An 18,397-nucleotide genomic window follows, 5' to 3' on the forward strand; every position below is an offset into this window, starting at 1 on the left:
AACTGCTTCGAATATTGTAAGTGCAAAATATTGCGTGAAATGAAACCCAAAGCATCTGTAAGATTACGGGCCCAGGTAGCACTACTTTGGGACTCTACCAGTGCATGAGGAAGGGAATGGAGCACTTTCTCACCTCTTTCCACAGACCACTCACTTCTCCAGCGCGTGAGAGAGCAGCGCTCAGAACAGTAACTGTGCATCCAAGGTGCCCCCCACCCCCACCAAGCGAGCACCCCCTGGGGACACAGACCCCTGGGACTGAGGGGTGGTTACTGGGAGGAAGCCTTGTAGGAGCAGGTGAGAGGGTACAAGCAGGTACACATTACTGTTAATGTGGCCTCTTCCACACCCTGTAACCAGCGAGGCCTGAGGAGCTGGGTCACAGGCAGAAGCCCTAGGCGCCACCCAGAGTCACAATTTCTTAGCAGCCTGAAGCTCAGAGAATGGGAAGGGATGTTTCCTGGTAGGGGCCTAAGGCTCGTGGGCCTAGCTTCTCCCCACCCCAGCTATTAGTTTATGGTATTTAGTAAAACTCTTTGGTTCTTTTCTCACTTCTGTGGTGCTGAAATCTAACTCTCATGATCCCCACTCACAGAGAGCTGCGTTTCAGATCCTCTGTGTAAATCATTGGGGTGGTTGTTAAAACTGACCAAAAAGATTTCTAGAAAAGGCATCACCAAAAGACAGGATTTTTGAAAAGCAGCTGGAACCGGAAGTTAAGCCGGAAAACGGAGGCCCATGCTCTATTGGACAACAGGAGTGCTCGGAGCCCCTCATTCTAAGGCAGGGCCAGACCACTCACTCCACGCTTAACAAGAGGCTGACTCCCTGTAACCTTCACCCCACTCCCTTCCGCAATATAATTAGAGACCTGAGGAAGGAGAGAGAAAGAGGGCAAGTTTCGGCCAGTGCAGTGTTCACGGGGGAAGGTTACTTCCTCCCCGAAGTGAGGTGGAGAGCCAGGTGTGCTCTAAGACTGAGGGGCCATCTGCGTGGATCAGAACGTGGCAGGACTCGGAAAGTTCTTGCGGGAGCACAACTGATGTTCCTGTCGTTTGCAGGTACCCATAAAACTTTTAGGTCAAAACCTCGAGATTTCCCAAGGCAGAAGGCCTGTGGGAGCAGCCTGGGCAGAGGGCTGCGGAGGCCGCTTGGTAGTTGCTTGACAACAAGCCAAGTGGCCAAGTGAGGCAATACCCACCCAGAGAAGAGGTTAACGGCGCAGACTAATGCTGGCCAGACGGAGGTATGGCTGTCGCCAAGGGGGCCTCAGTTCCGGGGCTTTCTCAGGGAGAGAGGGAAGGAGAGGCTTACGCTGGATCTGAGATTGGAATTTTGACCCAGACTGGGCTGGACGGGCAAAGGTGGTGACTGGGGAAATGCACCTTATTATATTTCTTTCCCACTTAGTTGAGGCTCCTCAAACTATTTTTGCAGCCATGAATTCTAGGGGCTTTAAGGACATATTTTCTTCTTGAAACACACGATCTGGAGAAACCCAGAAAACAGAGCAAGAATGGATGCCTTGTTTGCAGCAGAGTTCTGAAAACGCTGAAGCATTCCTCAACGCCCTGACACCTGTTTCTCAACCGGCTAATACATAGCATATTAGTTTCCTATTGCTGCTGTATCAAGTTACCGCGGACTTAGCGACTGACTATAACAACTTTATCACCTTATGGTTCTGTAGGCTAAAAGTCCAACATGGGTTTCATTGCGCTGAAATCAAGATGTCAGCAGAGTTACACGGAGTCCTCACATGACGTCACTTCAACCTCTCCCCTTGCCTTTCTCTTCCATTGTTAAGCACCCTTGATGTTATATCAGGCTCGCTTAGATAATCCGGGCTAATCTCTCAATCTTAGAGTGAATTGGTTAGCAACCTTAATTTCATCTGTAATCTTGTTTCCCCTTTGTCATGTGACCTAACATAGTCACAGGTTCTGGGGATGACGACGTGGACAACTTTGGGGGGGATCATTATTCTCCTAACACATGTGACTTATGTATTACTGAATTCAGTTTAATTAAAAATACACGTGAGTCCCAGGTCACCCAAGCTAAGATTCAGCCACATTCCATCGCCTTGCCTCCGGGGGTTGGGGGAGGCTTACTGTGAACTGGGAGGCTGTGGCCAAGGGACTGCTGGACTTTCGTCATGTCTGGAAGGCCCCACAAAAGGCATTCAATCCCTCTTAGGCCCCGAGCAGGGGCGACTGGAGGAGCACGTGCCCTGCATTCACCCCTAGAGGTAAAGGGGCTCCGAACCCCACTCTGAGCTGCCACACGTGCGCATCAGCTGACACCAGGACTTACTCTTTCCACTGATAAGCATCTTCTGCAGTAAGTGCCCGAATTTCAAAATTCCAGGCAGTTTTAACCGGTTTCTGGTGCTGGAGATGCTGCCGACTTTGGGAACAAGGAAGGAGGTGAATGTTGTCACAGCGTTCCTGAGCATTGAGGCTCACCTTTCTCTGGGTGGAATCTTCTGGTTAAAGGCTGCATTGGTACAGGTGTGGAGGAGGAGGGAGCTAGAGCCGACCCCTCCTGACCTGCCTGGAGGGTTGGTGGTAAGAGGGCTCTGCAGACACTGGGGCTCCAGCACCATTAACTGTGCTTAGTGGGATGGGGAAGCATGCATTTCGTACAACTTTTCTGTGTATCACAGCACTGGTGTCTAGTCTCTTGCTTCCCAGCTTAAGATGCACCAGCAGCTCTTGTACCGCCTCTAGATATAAAAATGAGGATCGGCCCCCATGCTAAGAGCTGGTTCCCTGGGCCCTATAGGTGTCCTGGGAGTAGAAAGAGGCTTTTGTGCAGCTTCACTTCTTGCGTTTCCATCAGTCACTTGGGTACTCACTCTCATTAGTGGGCCCCCACAGTTTAGGTTGGCCCTGGGGCAGGGGCAGGCACAGGTCCAGCAAAGCTCCTGGGGCAGGAGAATGTTTCTGCTAGTGCTCCCCATCCCCCATCCCATCACCAGGGCACCTTGAGGGCACCAAACCTTCCTTCAGGCCACCCTCAGGGTTGGTGTCCAGGCAGCTGAGGCCCCTGGCCCTGGAGCACTGCTCCCCCCCCACACCCCCTTCAGTTCTTGGGCACAATGACTCTCATTGTCTCTCTTCTCTTATGCAATAAAGCTTAACAGCTTGTTGGAAAGAACACGATGGCCTGTTAAGTCAGAAAATCAAGCGTAAAAACTTATTTACCCTCTTGGAGAGTGGAAAGGGTCCAGTCCTCTCTTAGAAACACAAAACCGCTGGGACCTTGACACAACTCTTTTCCAGGAGCATTCATTCCTTTAAGATGAGGTCACTTTCCCCCAGGGATGGTCCAAAGTCTCTACCTTGGAAACACAAAAATCCACAAATCCGCTCTCTAAACACGTTTTCTAGAATGAACATTATTACTATCATAATGGGAACAATAATCACCTGTATTTCTGAATGTTTGAAGAGCAAGGCCTTGCAGATCGAAGCCAAATGCAGTCACGTTTCCAAATTGGTAGGAGCGGTTTCTTTCGTTTGGATGTGGAGCCCTAGCCTTGCATCATGATTGTGTCACAGTTATTTGAGGGGTAAAAAAACAGGACGTTTCCTACCCCAGAAAGACCTCTGGATTAAGTCCAAAGACCTGGTTGCTGATTCCAGCCCTTTTACTGACTTGAATTTGAGACTCCGTTTCTTTGGTCAGGCACGGAAACCTCGTAACACTGCCTGCCCACCTGTGACAAGCCAGGGAGGGGGGGCAGTGCATGCATATTGGAGGCTCCCGGTGGCCCTGCGTCATTATTAGGTGGCCCTGGAGAGGGGAAGTGGTGGATAATTCCTGAGATTTTAGTGATTCTATAGGCAAGGGTAGCAGAAAGCATCCTGCTTACAACCCCTGCCACCCCCAAGTGCAGCATCCGAAGGACTCCCTCGGCAGAGATTGTGACAGCAGCCACAATGGCAGAATGAGCCAAGGAGAAGCAGGGGCTGGGAGAGGGGCAGAAGAGGTCAGACTTGCTGTCACTTCCCTTGTGGTGTCGGTGAGAGCACTGCCCAACCTGGCCGTGAGGCAGGGCAAGACCCACTTCCAGGACAGAGTTCTAGCAGAGTCCTTTAGGAAACCTCAAGGCTGAGATTCTCCCCCTTGTCGGCATGTCCCCAGGCCCAAGCTGTGGCCCCAGGAGAGCCGTGCTGCCCGCCACAGAAGCTGTCATAACCCTACGCTCCAAGACTTTGCCTCTAATCCTGTCTTTTTAAAAGATTTTATTATTTTTGAGTAATCTGTACATCCAACGTAACCCAACCCTTTCAACCTCGAGATCAAGGGTCACACACTCTATGGGGCCCCTGGGTGGCTCAGTCAGTTAAGGGTCCCACTCTTGATTTTGGCTCAAGTCATGATCTCACTGCTCTGGGACCATATCTGGTCCATGGAGCCTATTTGAGATTCCCTCTCTGCCCCTCCCCAACTTGCACTCTTGCTCGCTCTCTCTCTCTTAACTACCAGTTGCCCAAATCTGCATTTGTGCCAGTGGGCTCTTTCACCCATCTCCCAGTTCAGATCTGGGGAAGGATGCATAATTTGTGCTTCCTTTAGGCAGCCAGATGTGCTGAGAAATTAACATATGCCCTGCATATGCTCAACTGGACTCTGGAATTAGCCTTACAAACATTCCAGCAACCTGGCCTTTGGGTGGAATACATTTTCCAGACAGTTTTATACCTTTCCCCAGAGTTTCCCTTTAGGTGGAAGCTTTAGTAGCTCACTATGGTAGCTGATTTCTTGGCTTCCTTTCCTTCCCTGGATCCCTTTCTCACTCCCCTGCAAGTATTAGCCGCACTGGCCAAAAAAACTATTTCCGCTTGAGTCTTTGTCTCAGGATCTGCTTCTGGGAGAACTCCAACTAAAAGAGGTACAAATAAACAAAAATGAATAGGAACTAGTAAAATGCTTGACACATTACAAATATTCAAATAAACGTTTGTTCCTTTGAAGAGACAACAACGCAAAATCTATTCTCAATGCTTATCCCAGAGCTGAGTGCATAGTAGACATTCAATAAAAGCTTGGAGAGTGGGGAAGACAGCCTAGTCAAGTATAAGCTAGGTAATCACCTGGTAAGGATATTATAGAGAGGTTGAAGAATCACCAGCTAAGTGGGTAAGACAGCATTTGAAAATCCATACGTTCAGAGCTCTATGGGTGTGACTGTTGCCACAGCAGTGGTGGGGAGCCTGCCAGGTGCTAAGAATGGGATTTTTGGTTAGCCTGTCTCATTTTCCTATTGAATTTCCCACAAGCATTATTTTAAACAGCTTTATTGAGGTATAATTTATATATCAGAGTATTCGCCACTTTCAGAGTTGTACCACTATTACAACTTTTCAATTCCGGAATATTTTCATCACCAACCCCCCCCCCCAAAAAAAAACCGGTGCCTATTCTCAGTCACCCCATTGTTGCTCCTTCCAGTCCCTGGCAAGCATTGTCCTATTGTCTGCTTCTGTAGATTTGCCTATTCTGGATATGTCATATAAATGGAATCGTGTAATGTGTGGTCTTTGTGGATGGATTCTTTCACTTGGCATAACATGCTCAAGGGTCGTCGATTGTTGTAACATGAATCAGTGCTTCGTTCCTTTTGATTGCCAAATAGTATTCCATTGCATGTATATGCATCCTTCGTTTATCCATTCCTTACTTGATGAATATTGGGTTATTCCCACCTCCTGGCTATTATGACTAATACTGCTATGAACGTTCATGTACAAGTTTTTGCACATTTAAATGTTTTCATGTGTGTATGTATATGCACACCCTAGGAGTAGAAATGCTGGGTCATGTGGTAGCTCCGTGTTGAACTTTTTGAGCACTATTTTACATACCTACCAGCAGTGAAGGAGGGTTCCAATTCCTCGTCATCCTCACTATTCTTGTTATTAGCTGTCTTTTTCTTTTACAGCCATCCTAGGCTGTACAGAGTGACATCTTATTATCGTTTTGACTTATATTTCCCTAATGCTTAATGATGTTGAATATCTTTTCACATGCTTATTAAGCATTTGTTCATCTTATTATGAGAAATGGCTATTCAAATCCTTTACCATTTTAAAGTTGTGTTTGTTTTGCCTTTTTTATAGTTTAATGTATTTTCATAGAAATCTTACAGGAACAGCATAGAAGACAGACTTGCATGTAGGACAACTCAGAAAAGTATAGTGAATGTGTTTTTTGTCTTTTTATTCTTGAGTTGTTAAGTACTCTTTATATATTCTGGATACTGGACCCGTATCAGATATATAATTTGCTAATATTTTCTCCCATGCTGTGGCTTTTCTTTTTAGTTTCTTCATGGTGTCATTTGAAGCACAGAAGTTTTCAATTTTGATGAAATCCAACCTGTATATTTTTTGCCTTTGGCTGCTTGTGCTTTTGGTGTCACATGTAAGAAACTGTTGCCCAATTCAAGGTCATGACAATTTATACCTCTATTTTCTTCTAAGAGTTTTATAGCGTTAGTTCTTATGTTTAGGTCTTTGGTCCATTTTGAATTAATTTTGATACATGAGGTGAGCTAGGAGTCCAACATCATTCTTTTGCATGGTGATATCCACTTGTCCCAGAACTATTTGTTACAAAGCAAAGAACTATAGAATTGTCTTAGCACCCTTGTCGAAATTAGTTGACCACAAATATAAGAATTTCTTTCTACATTCTCAATTCTACTCTACTGATCTATATATCTTTATTCTAGTGTTACAATATCTTGATTCCTATACTTTGCAATTTTTTTCAAAAAATTTTTCAATGTTTTATTTATTTTTGAGAAAGAGAGAGGGAGGGTGGGAGAGAGAGAGAAAGAGAGCAAGAGAGAGAGAGAGAGGACGAGCAGGGGAGGGGCAGAGAGAGAGGGAGACACAAAACCTAAAGCAGGCTCCAGGCTTCAACACAGAGCCTGACACAGGACTTGAACTCACAAACTGTGAGATCATGACCTAATCCAAAGTCAGACATTTAACTGACCAAGCCACCCAGGTACCCCTGAAATTTTGAAATCAGGGAGTATAAGTCTTCTAACTTTGTTCTTTGTAAGATTGTTTTGGCTATTCTGGGTCCCTTGCATTTATATGTACATTTTAGTATCAGTTTGTCAATTTCTGTAAAAAAAAAGTCAGCTTTTTGATAGGGATTGTGTGTGATCTGTGAATCAGTTTAGGGAATGTGGCCATCTTAGCAGTGTTAAGTCATTCAGTCTACAGACATGGGATATCTCCCTATGTATTTAGGTCTTCAGTTTTCTCAACAACGTGTTTTAATTTTCAGCGTGCCAGTATTGCACTTCTGTTGTTAAATGTGTTTCTAAGTATTTTATTCTTTTTGATACTATGGCAAATGAAAATGTTAATTTCATTTTTGATTTTTCATTGTTAGTGTATAGAAATACAGTTGTTTCTTTTATGATCCCACAAAATTTTAAAGTCTGTTTTTTTCCCTTCAAAATCAAGAGTTATCATATCCAAGAAATATTTTGTCCATCTTAAGGCATGGGATTCTTTGAGGCCTGCCACAAACCACCAAAAGCTGGCTGCTGTCCTTGAGAGAAAACTGGGAAAGAAAATCTTGATGTCGGGAAGTAAAGTATGTGATTTATTTAGTCCAGATAAGGCAGGTTCACGTAGCCATGAACTTTAAAAAAGAAGAAGTCCTTGAGCATAGAGTACGGCTCTGGGGGTGCTACAAATAGGTTACAAAGTGAAAGGTTAAACTCAAAGAGCCAATAGTATTATGAGGGCAGGAAAAATGCATGGTAACATAAAACACACAAGAAGCCTCCTAGAGAAACCAGGTATGCATTCGAGTACCAACTTTGGCATTAGCTATGAAATACCATGAGATCATCCAGTCTGCTCCTCCAAATTTACAGATGAGAAGACTCAGTATGATGTGCTATATAGGAGAAAAAGCAAAGGGTTTAGAGAGAAGTGACTGAGTCATCACTATCAGGAGACCTTGGGAGAGGCTCCTTAGCTCCTGTCCACTTCAGTTCTTCATCTGTAAGAGGAGAAAAATGGTGCCTGCTTTGTAGGGTGATTGTAAGGAATCAGTGATTGAGTGAGTCACCAGTCTTTCCTAGCACCATGTGCCAGGCACTGTGATCGGTGCTGGGGACACAGCGGAGAACAAAAGGGACACAGTGCATGACCACAAAAGAGCAGATTTAGGGTGATGCTTAAAGGGCACAAGGCTCAGCATGGTTTTTCTCTGGCTCATTGTAAGTTTCAGTTAAATTTCCCAAGGGCAGGGCCCCGTTGCATTTATGTCTAAATCTTGAGTGCCAAGCACATGCCTGACATCTTGTAGTTACTCAATAAGTTTGTTGAATTAAACAAATTTTCTTTTCTTACCCCAACGCAAAGGAGGACTTCAGACACTGAAGGGGAGAAGAGCGTTTTCCTGGCAAGAGCAGAGTGTTTCAGGAGGAGGTGACGACAGGCATGGAGATTGGAAAGAGAGGTGCTGGGCCAAAGGAGAAGGTACGTGATCGGTTGAACCACAGCTTATTTTATTTTTAAAAGAAAGATATCTCATGATAAATTAAAACAAAAACAGAAGAGCCTTTCTGGTCCTCTCTCCCTTTCTGCTAACATCTACATGTGAATGCATTTCCTCCTCAAATACATCAGTTATTCTTAAACATGTAGGCTAAGTTTTAAAAGAAGGAACTGTGGTGTGTGTTAGCATCACTCTGAGAAAAAAAATGCAAGGAGTTCTGTGCATACTATCACAAGTTTGAGCCCATCCAAACTGGGATGATAAGAATTCTGAGGACGGGGCGCCTGGGTGCCTCAGTCGGTTGAGCCTCTGACTTGGGCTCAGGTCATGAACTTGCGGTTGGTGAGTTTGAGCCCTGCATCGGGCTCTGTGCTGACGACTCAGAGCCTGGAGCCCGCTTCTGATTCTGTGTCTCCCTCTCCCTCTGTTCCTCCTCTGCTCGCACTTGCTTTCTCTCTCTTTCAAAAATAAAGATTTAAAAAATTAAAAAAAAAAAAGAATTCTGAGGGCAACATGGCTGCAGGCAGGAGGAAATAACATCATGCTCTGGGTCAGGAGCCCAGGCCCCTGTGAATCACTGTAGATTTCTGCATGGGGAGGGCCCCTCATTCTTCTTGCCAGGTCCACAATAGCTTGAGGACCGCAGAACTGCTGGGAGGGAGCAGACGGAGTGGGAATCAGGCTGGGACCACTGAGGCAACGGATCACCGTGAGCCGTGCGTCAGGCATTACACAGAGCCAGCCGGGTCCCCGGTCCTTCCTTGCCTTATGAAGTCAGCCCTTTATAGACTTTATGAGTGAGAGCAAAGAAGAGTAAATGTTGAAAGTGATCCTCAGGTGGAAATCCAGACACTTGGATTCTAGGTCTGGCTCTGCTTCCCACTGTCGGTATGATCTTGATGGAGTCACCTCAGTTCTCTGAGCATCCGTTCCCTCAGCTGTAAAATGAGAAGTTGGCAGTAGGTCAGACGTGGCAAATACCCAAGAGGCAGGCCCCTGTACTGTGTCTCATCCATGGCAGACATTACCGGTCAATCACCCCTCACTTCCTTCCCACCCAGCCGCCTGCAACTCCTTCACAGACCAGCGTTCTGTGGAGCCTACACCAGGCACGTGGAACTGGAGCACAAGACATGACCTCCTTGCCTTCCTTTACCTGAAATTATGTGATTCTAAATCCTGTATGGACTTGTCCAGGCTTCCTACTAAAGTTGTCATGAGGCAGAAAACTAATGAGTCCATAAAGTCAAGAAATAGCCTGACGTGGCTCAGTGTAATGCAAGCTGTACTATTATTTATGCAGAGCGCTCGCAATACCGCTATCACACAGGGCTTTCCAGTTGCTGACGGAAGGGGCGTACCTACTGAGCTTGGTCAAAGATGGACCCTGGGGGTGGAGATTGAGTAGCCGGGCAGAAACAGAGAAAAGGATTTTGAAAGATTTTTTTTTTTTTTCGGAAATATAAACTTCCAGTGCTATGCCAGAATGAATGAATTCCATGCCGTGCCAGAACTGTTAGGGCAGCGTTGCTAGGAAATTAGCAGCTGTTAGTCTGGATGAGTTTCGACAGGAATGTGTCATTCGTGCAATGCAAACAGAGAGGGCTTTGAAGTGGATGGAGCTGGTCTCTGTCAAGTGCTATTTAAGGAAGCGTAGCACAGGGCTTTTGAGACAGAGCCAAGGTGGAGAATCTTTCCCAAGGTGATCCAATTCCTGGGGCTGGACGGCGTGCGGTCACCTTGCATCCGCCAGGCTTGGCATTGCCCTCCCTCACCACCGCTGCCTGGCTTTCCCTGCTGGGCCTGGCTGCTGGTGCCTGGGACCAGAGCGACGGCTGAACTGGAAGGAGGGTGATAGATACCTCTTTAGAAATGAGCCCCGGAAAAATAAGAGAAAAACAGAGAGGGAGGCGAGCCGTAAGAGACTCTTAAATACGGGGAACAAACTGAGGGTGGCTGGAGGGATGTTGGGTGGGGGGGGGGGATGGGCTAAATGGGGGCTGGGCATAAAGGAGGGCGCTTGTTGGGATGAGCACTGGGTGTTATATGTAAGTGATGAATCACTCCTGAAACCAATACTACACGGTATGTTAACTAACTTGAATATAAATAAATTAATTAAAAAACAGAAACAAAAACAGAAAAACCAGAAATGAGCCTTAGAAAGCTAACTCACCCCCCAAAATTCAGCCTTTGGAACTGTGAATTGGACACCTTAGGAGTACCCCTCCTCATCTCCAGCTTCACCTCTGATGTGTCTTAACAATTTATTTGTTTAGAATCTTTCTCCTTTCTCTCTCCTTTCTCGCTGGAAGCTCCATGAAGGTGTGGAGTTTTGTCTGGTTTGCTCATAGCTGCTTCTTTGGTACCTGGAACAGTCTCTGGAACACAATAGGCACCAAAAAGTGTTTGTCAAATGACCAAATCCATTTATCTCTTCAATATTTTGTTCGTCCAGAAACTGGATTTGTTTCAGCTAAGGAAACTTCTGTTGAATCTGAATGTCTGGAATTATTCCTGGGGTTTGGGTTTGGGATCCAGGATGGAGTTTGAAAGGAAAGAAGGTTCCCACTGCAGCGGTGTGGTCACTGTGCCTCAAACAGCCCTGGGAAGTAAACGAGCAAAACAAGTAACCTTAGTTCAGGTTTTCAGAGGAAGAGATGGAGGTTTAAAGAAAGTCCAGTAGAACCTTGGATTGAGAGTGATTTGTTCTGTGAGTGTTCTGCACGGTGAGCAAATATTTCTAACAAATTTTAACTTGATAAATGAGGGATGTCTTGAAATATGAGTAGTATGTGATGGCATCACATGACCCCAGCTGAGCCAATGGTTCTTGAAATTCGGTTTGACGAACAAGTTTGGATTACAGACATGTTTCCAGAACGAATTATGCTCGCAAATCAAGGTTTTACTGTAATTTGCCCGAAAACACATGTCTACAACGTGGTAAAGCCCAGGCCTTTATAAAATATACAAGTGCCTCCCTCAGCTGCTGGCCACCAGCCCTTCTTTCTCCTCCTTGCACCGTCTGTCCAGCTAGCTGCTTTCCAGAGGGGCAAAGCTGTTCTAATGACCAGGGTCGGACAGAAGTCCCTCGGAGAGTAGAGTATCGTGTAAATGACTGCAGACTTGCCTGTTTGTTTGATCTGCCTTGGTTCGAGATTTCTCCTACTGTGAGCTCTAAAAAGCAGACTAATTCACTGTGATTCTTACTCATAGGATGAGAGAATGTGTGTCAGAGAGGAGAGAGATGTTCAAGTTTGGAATCAGATTTCCCAAATAACTAAGGTGGGAGTCCTGGGTAGGATCAGAGTCAGCTGGCTCTGTTTTAGGGAACCCTTGGTTTGCACTACAAAATCAAATTTGTTTCCAATCAAGTTTAGGCTTAGAGATCTTAGTGATGTACCCCTGTTCCAGGCCACCAGACAGCCCTCTAGTCTGCAAACTGCAGGCTGGAAACACCGAAAATCTTCTGACTGAGCAACTGAAGATTCCAAATTAACCTCCCAGCAGTCTGGAAACATCCTCTGTGTGAGATGGTTGGCCTGAGATCTTTCTGAAGGAAGTTTAAATTCTGGTCCTGAGAAAGTACCATTGATCTGTGCATATTACAGGATCACTGGATGTCCAGGGCAGTGACATTGGCCTGCCTAGCGTAGTGGGGTGAAAGAAGTCGGGGTTTCACTGCAAATAAATATCCTCCAAGCAAATATTTAAATAATACCATTTTCTTCTAATGGAGCTTCTCTTATGTCTTATTCATGCCAATTTTTTTTTTCTCTTTACTCATTCAGTTTGTGAAATAATTTTAAAACTTTAACATTAATTTCTTTTGCTAGGTTGTCAGGCAAAAACCACATCTGTTTTCAGAAAGGGCCTTGAAACGATGTTTGCTCACACCCTGATGAAACATGTTCCTCTGTTAGCTCTGACGGGAGGGTCGGCAGCATGGTCTAAATACAGCCATGTCCCGGCATCCCAGCCCAGGGATCCAAAACCCCGCAGGCCAGAAACTGACAGATGAAAAGATATTCCGCATCATGAGATTAGGAAAATGTGAATCAAGGCCACAGCGAGATATCACTTCCTTCACACTAGGATGGCTAAGATAAAAAAGATAATACAGACATAACAAGTGTCGGTGAGGATGTGGAGAAATTGAAACCCTCCTCAAACATTGCTGGTGGGAGTGTAACACTGAACGAATGTGGGACATTCTTTGTAGGTAACATACAGAATTGCAAAGTGACCAGTATGCAGCTCAAATTTACCACAGCTGGACTGGAACTCTTCATTTCTCAGGGAAACCTGCCCCTCTTCCAGTTTGTCCAGCCTCTTGTCAACAGCATGGACGTCCGTATAGTTACTCAAGCCAAATCCCAGGAGTTACTGAGGACTTCTCTGTGCCTTCGTTCAGTCCATCGAGAAGGACTTCAAATACCCGTGCACCGTCTCCTACTTGTACTGCTCCCGTCCTAGTGCAGCCCCCGTTGGCTGGCTCCTCATCCATCCGGAACCCTCCATTCCAGTCTCTCTGTTTCTTACAGGCCGGGCTATACTCCACAGTTGGGGTAAATCACATCCCATCGCTGCTCTGCTGAGAATCCACAGAGACTCCCCAGCACACTCAAAATAAAACCCAAAGTTCTTGCCATGCTGGCAGGACTCAACACGGGTGACTTTTTGTCCCTCTGGCTTTGCCTCGTACCTCAGTCTCCCTTTCACTGTGTCCCAGGCACACCAGTCAGCCTACTTCCTGTCACTCGACACGTCAAGCTCATTCCCATCTCAGGCCTTTGCACTGGCTCCTCCCTCTGCCTGGAATGCTCTTCCTCTGGAACATTGCATGGCTCCTTCTTTTCACTTTGGTTCAGTTCCAATAGCATGTCCTCAGGGAAGCCACAGCTCCTGTCCTCTGCTTTTTCTGTTCTAGTTTCTTTATAGCACCCGATACAATCTGAAACTGTCTTGCGTGTTCGTTTACATGTCAAGTACTGTCCTTCTCCTCGACTGTAACATAAGCTTCACAAGGCCAGAGGCTTTGTCTGGTCACCCCCAGCTCCTAATGCCTGCCGTGTAATGGCTCTGAGTAAACAGTTCTTAAATGACTGACATGATATCAGTGCTGCAGCACTGGTTTCAACCGTGCCTTCTTCTAAGCATCACATAAGGAGGTTTATAGAAAATAAGATGGCTTGTTGAATACCAGCCTAGGAAATTAGGTTTAAAAAAAAAAGTGGATAGGACGCTTAGATGAGCTCTTAGCTTTGCGATACCCCAGGGCTCTGTTGTTGGGGCACCTCTTCTCCGCCCGCACTCACCCTGGGACCGTCGCCTCCGGTGTCATGACCCCAAGAACTCCCAGTTTGTTTACACCCAGCCCAGGTATCTGCCTGAAACTCCAGCCCACTCATCCTCACCTGGTGTCTAGCAAGCCCCTCAAACTTAGCGTGTCCAAATCCACTGTCCCCCTATTCTGCCACCATATTCAGGGGTCGACTGTACACCCGCCATATGACCCTTTCTCACCTGCCCCTGCTACCAGGTGGCTCGAGCCCCATCACCTCTGAACTTCTGCAAGTGTGTCCTAACTGGTCTGCCTCTGTCTCCTCTGTCTGATCTCAAGTCATTAGCTAGAGTGACCCCTGGGGATTATTCACTCCCCCGCTCAGAACCCTGCTCAGAAATCCGCTCAGATGGTTTTCATCTTAGGCAGCATGGGGTCCTAGCGCATCAAAGTCCTCCCAGGCCTGACGAGGCTCTTCTTCCGGGCACATGATACATGTGACTGTGTCACTACCTCCCTTGCGGCTCTCCAGCCACGCCGGCCCCCTTCCTGTTTCTTCCACATGCCCAGCACACTCCTGCCTCAGGAATTTTGAACTTGCTGCTCCCTCTGTCTGGAATGTTCTTCCCCGGGGATCCACACAGCACACTCCCTCACCACCTCAGGCTTTGCTCAAAGAGCAACTTCCCAGAAAGTTTTTCTCAGATCTCCACTCTAAAATTTACCTTGCCTACCATCTTCCCCTTTCCTGATTTGTTTTCTCCTTTTTACCACACTAATATACATATATGCATATGTAATATATGTAATATCACAGGTATGTGTAGGTAGAGGTAATTACAATGTATATATAATATTGCATATATGCACACGTAACATACATAATATTGCATATGTACATAGGCATGTGTAGGTAATTATATAGGTAACACACACACACCATTGCCAATAGGCGTATGTAATTTGTTTCCCATGTATCCCCCACTAGAAGGTAAGCTTCCTTGTGGGAACTTCTGTCCGTTTTCTTCAGGGTAGGATCTAGATGAGTGCTTGCTGTGTAGTGAGCATGCAGTAGCTTTTCTTGAATTTATTAACGTTGACGAAGCCAGGAATGAGGCAAGAACACAAAACACATGGTGTGAGGTCTTCATACTGGTTAGTATCGGGCCACTGACTTAACCCTCAGCTTTCCGACAGTCAATACACACATGAAAGCGGCTTCAGTTGTGTGAGTCAGAGCGCCTGTCTGTCAAATCACACCGTTCGGGAAAAGCATAACTCTTCCTGAGAGTAGGGCCGGAGAGAAATTTCTCCCATGGACCCCTCCGAAGAGATTATATATTGTGAGCAAGGTCCTCCACCAGAACATTTAGAGAACTACGGTCAGGCTCGTAATGTTTCTTATGACATTCTCCAATGGGTCGATGCATTATGCCAGAGCGTAATTAAGTAAAAGCAATTGCATGCAGGGTCAGAACAATGTGGTCCAGAAGACAGCCTTTTATTCATCTGGATTGTTCCAGGAACAAACCTTCAGTACCCAGGAACAGACATGCTTCGTGGCTCCTGGGCTGCTGCTCTCAGTCAAGCTCTTGCTGAGCTCTACCTGGCAGAGTTCAAGCATACACCTGCTGAGAAGTTTGTGGATAATCTATTAGATGAGGCTTTCTTGGAGTATTATGGAGGTTGTTACCAGTATAGCTTTGGAGGGGCCATCGTGGTCCATGCAAGTAACACACCTCGGGGCCATGCAGTGCACAACCTGCACAACCGTATGAGACTTTCCTGTTTATGAGGCTGGGTAAGTGTAGAGTCATAGGCTTTAACCTGTAGCCAAAGCAGATATATTTATAAAAATATAACAAGTGCAGCACATATTTATAAAAGTTCCAGTTCCAAAAAAGAACACATATCATCTCACTTACTACAGAAATGAGCTAAAGGAGCAGCAGCGGGCAGGACCAAGATGCTCCATTAGAAATAACTTAGAGTTGGATCTAACACAGAGAATGGCCACAAGAATGTTGGTCTGAACATTTTCAAAGCAGGTAAAACAAACTGTGTCCTTCCCACCCACCCCTACCCCATGCCAGCTATAAAGTATCTCAGTAGAACTCCCATTGATCTGCTCACTTGGGAGGGTGGTTTCCAGTTCAGTGCACAAACTGTGAAGGAAACATTGAGGTAGATGACTGAATTACCTTGCTCTCTGGGATTGCTAGTCATTAGACACTCAAATCGGAGCAGTTACCCAAACTCATGACTATGGTAAGCTTTTCCACTCAGAAAGAATGATTCTATAAAATTTACGTTAATACAAACATTCACTCTTCCACGCAAGGCCTCTGAACTTGCACAGCATAGGAAAATTTATATTTCCCTGTATCCATGTGTAAGCAGCACATTTCTTGCATTTTTGTAGTGAGTCAAGGACTTTCATGAGAATTAATTTCACACATCCTCCCTCTCCCAAAGATATGCATTTTTTGTCTTTCGTTTATTGGAGGATGTGAAGAAATCGCATGGTAATTAAGTTGAAAAGTATGTAAGTCGGTGATGACTAAGCAAACACCTCAGCTTTCATAATCACAGCTGGCTGAAGTCTCCAGGAATGCACTCACTGGGGGAGGTGGGGGAGGGGTTAGAAATCAAACCCTCCCGGAGAACTGACCATGTGCCAAGCGCTAAAACTAGGCACTCCCCTGAAGTTGAGTAGAGAGTGGGGTGGACGTGACTCTTGACCTTAAAGGAGCTCCCAGTCTGGTGGTGCAAAGTTACCTAGCACGGGGAGGCAGTGCGTGCTGAGTCCACTGAGCGGAGCTGACCATGCGTGATGCCTGTGGATGAGAGGGCTCTGTAGCCTCTGAGGGAAGTAGGCTCTGAGTTGGTCCTAAAGAAGAACAGGATGTGGAAATTTGGGGTCTTATAGAGGAGAGGGGCTCACCACCCTCCTACCTGTGACTTCTTATGATCTCTGTTAATAAGAGGGAAGTTAAACTTGGACATGTTCAGGCCACTGTATTTGTGGGTCTCTTTGCTATAGCAGCTTCACCTAGAGCCTAACTGAGACACCTGTGGAGTTTTTCTTTGGCTCACTTCTTCCTAATACATCCAGCCCAATATGACTCAGCAAGAAGGAAGCAAGGGGGCCAATGACAAGTGGATCCATCATTCTAAAAAACAAACAAACAAACAATAACTTCCCACTGACTCTGCCAGGCAGGGGCTATCACTCACTTCTAGAGATAAAGGACGAGAGGTGCCAAGATTTTCCAAGGTCACTCACAGCTAGTAAGCAGCAAAGACCAAGAACGCACATAGATGTGACTTCCTGTGACTCACGTGTAATTGAGTGTAGACAGGGAGAGCCTCAAAGTACCATATCAGGTGTCACCCTGGGTCTCTCTTCACTCCAGGAGGGCAAGGGTAGGATCCCTGATGTGCTACTGAATCAGACAGGTGCAGGTGGCCTGGGGAATGGAGGAGCAACATTCTTTTAGAACTAGAAAGGCACTTGAAAATTTCCAGTTTAACCACCTCATTTTACAGATGAGAAAACTGACGATGTGGAGGTTAAGTGGTTTGTCCAAAACAAAATGATGCCTAGATAGTTCATGGCTCTATTCGGCACAGCATGCTGAGAACATCATACCCACGATCTTCATGGACAAAAGGCAAATTAGGGTATATGTTTTCTTGTAGACCTTTCTCCTGTGTTTCTGCGTTCAAGAAGCAGATAATGAGGGAGGGTGTTCAATGTTGATGGAGAAGCCAAGGACGGAAATACGCTTCAGCTATGGTGGTACAGAGCTGACCCTTGACCATGTATGTTTATTTTGGCTGTCTCTTTAATGACCAATGAAAAACGGGGTCCTCATCAAAGAGAGTCCAGGCCCGGCCAGCAAGTAGAGAGGGATTTGGGGGGAGGGGCAGGGCTGTGGGTGAGCATAGGAGGAAGGAGGGCCATTGGGAAAATCTGATAATGGGGAGGCCATCAATGCAAGCACCCTGGGACCCTGAGGATTGGAGGCACGCTGGTTTGTGTGTTGGAGCTCAGCATTGCCTTCCAGAAAAGATATTTCGGTGATGAAATAAGAGCTTTTGTATCTGTTTAGGGAGCTCACTACATTCCCTGAAGGCCCCTGACTTGAGCAGGCTGAGTCAGGAACTGGCCCATTTGTTAGATAAACGCAAGAGATTTATTGGTTTCTCAAGACTTTGTTAACTGGTCCTGTATGGGAGTATTTCCCTTTCCTTAAATGGATCATTAGGAAATATTGGACACAAATCAGGAATTCAATTTCTAAATAAACACACGTCTACCCACACAGATAACTTGACTCATTCTAGTACAGGCAACTTCTAATAAAGAAAAGGTTTTCTTCATTTCCGAGACTGACTTTGGACTGGAACCTAGGTGAGTGCCTACAGGGGTCCCTTAAGAGTCTCTGCCTCGGCTGCTGTAATCCGACATGTCACAGACAAAATGCACCATGTACGTGAAAGTTTTTAAATCTACATGTTTTCATATGCTGGTCACTCAGGATGATGTCTGTAGATCATATT

General features: G+C 45.9%; 1 protein-coding gene across 1 annotated transcript in view; it reads left to right on the top strand.

The window, feature by feature from the left end:
• SLC44A3 (solute carrier family 44 member 3) overlaps positions 1–18,397 on the top strand; it is a 323,586-nt gene that overhangs the window by 65,656 nt on the left and 239,533 nt on the right. Inside the window, 1 exon segment of the mRNA XM_045036232.1 lies at positions 8,409–8,525. The gene's annotated coding sequence lies outside the window, so the exon portion shown is untranslated.

Source organism: Felis catus, chromosome C1, assembly GCF_018350175.1.
Source record: "Felis catus isolate Fca126 chromosome C1, F.catus_Fca126_mat1.0, whole genome shotgun sequence".
Lineage (NCBI taxonomy): Eukaryota > Metazoa > Chordata > Mammalia > Carnivora > Felidae > Felis > Felis catus.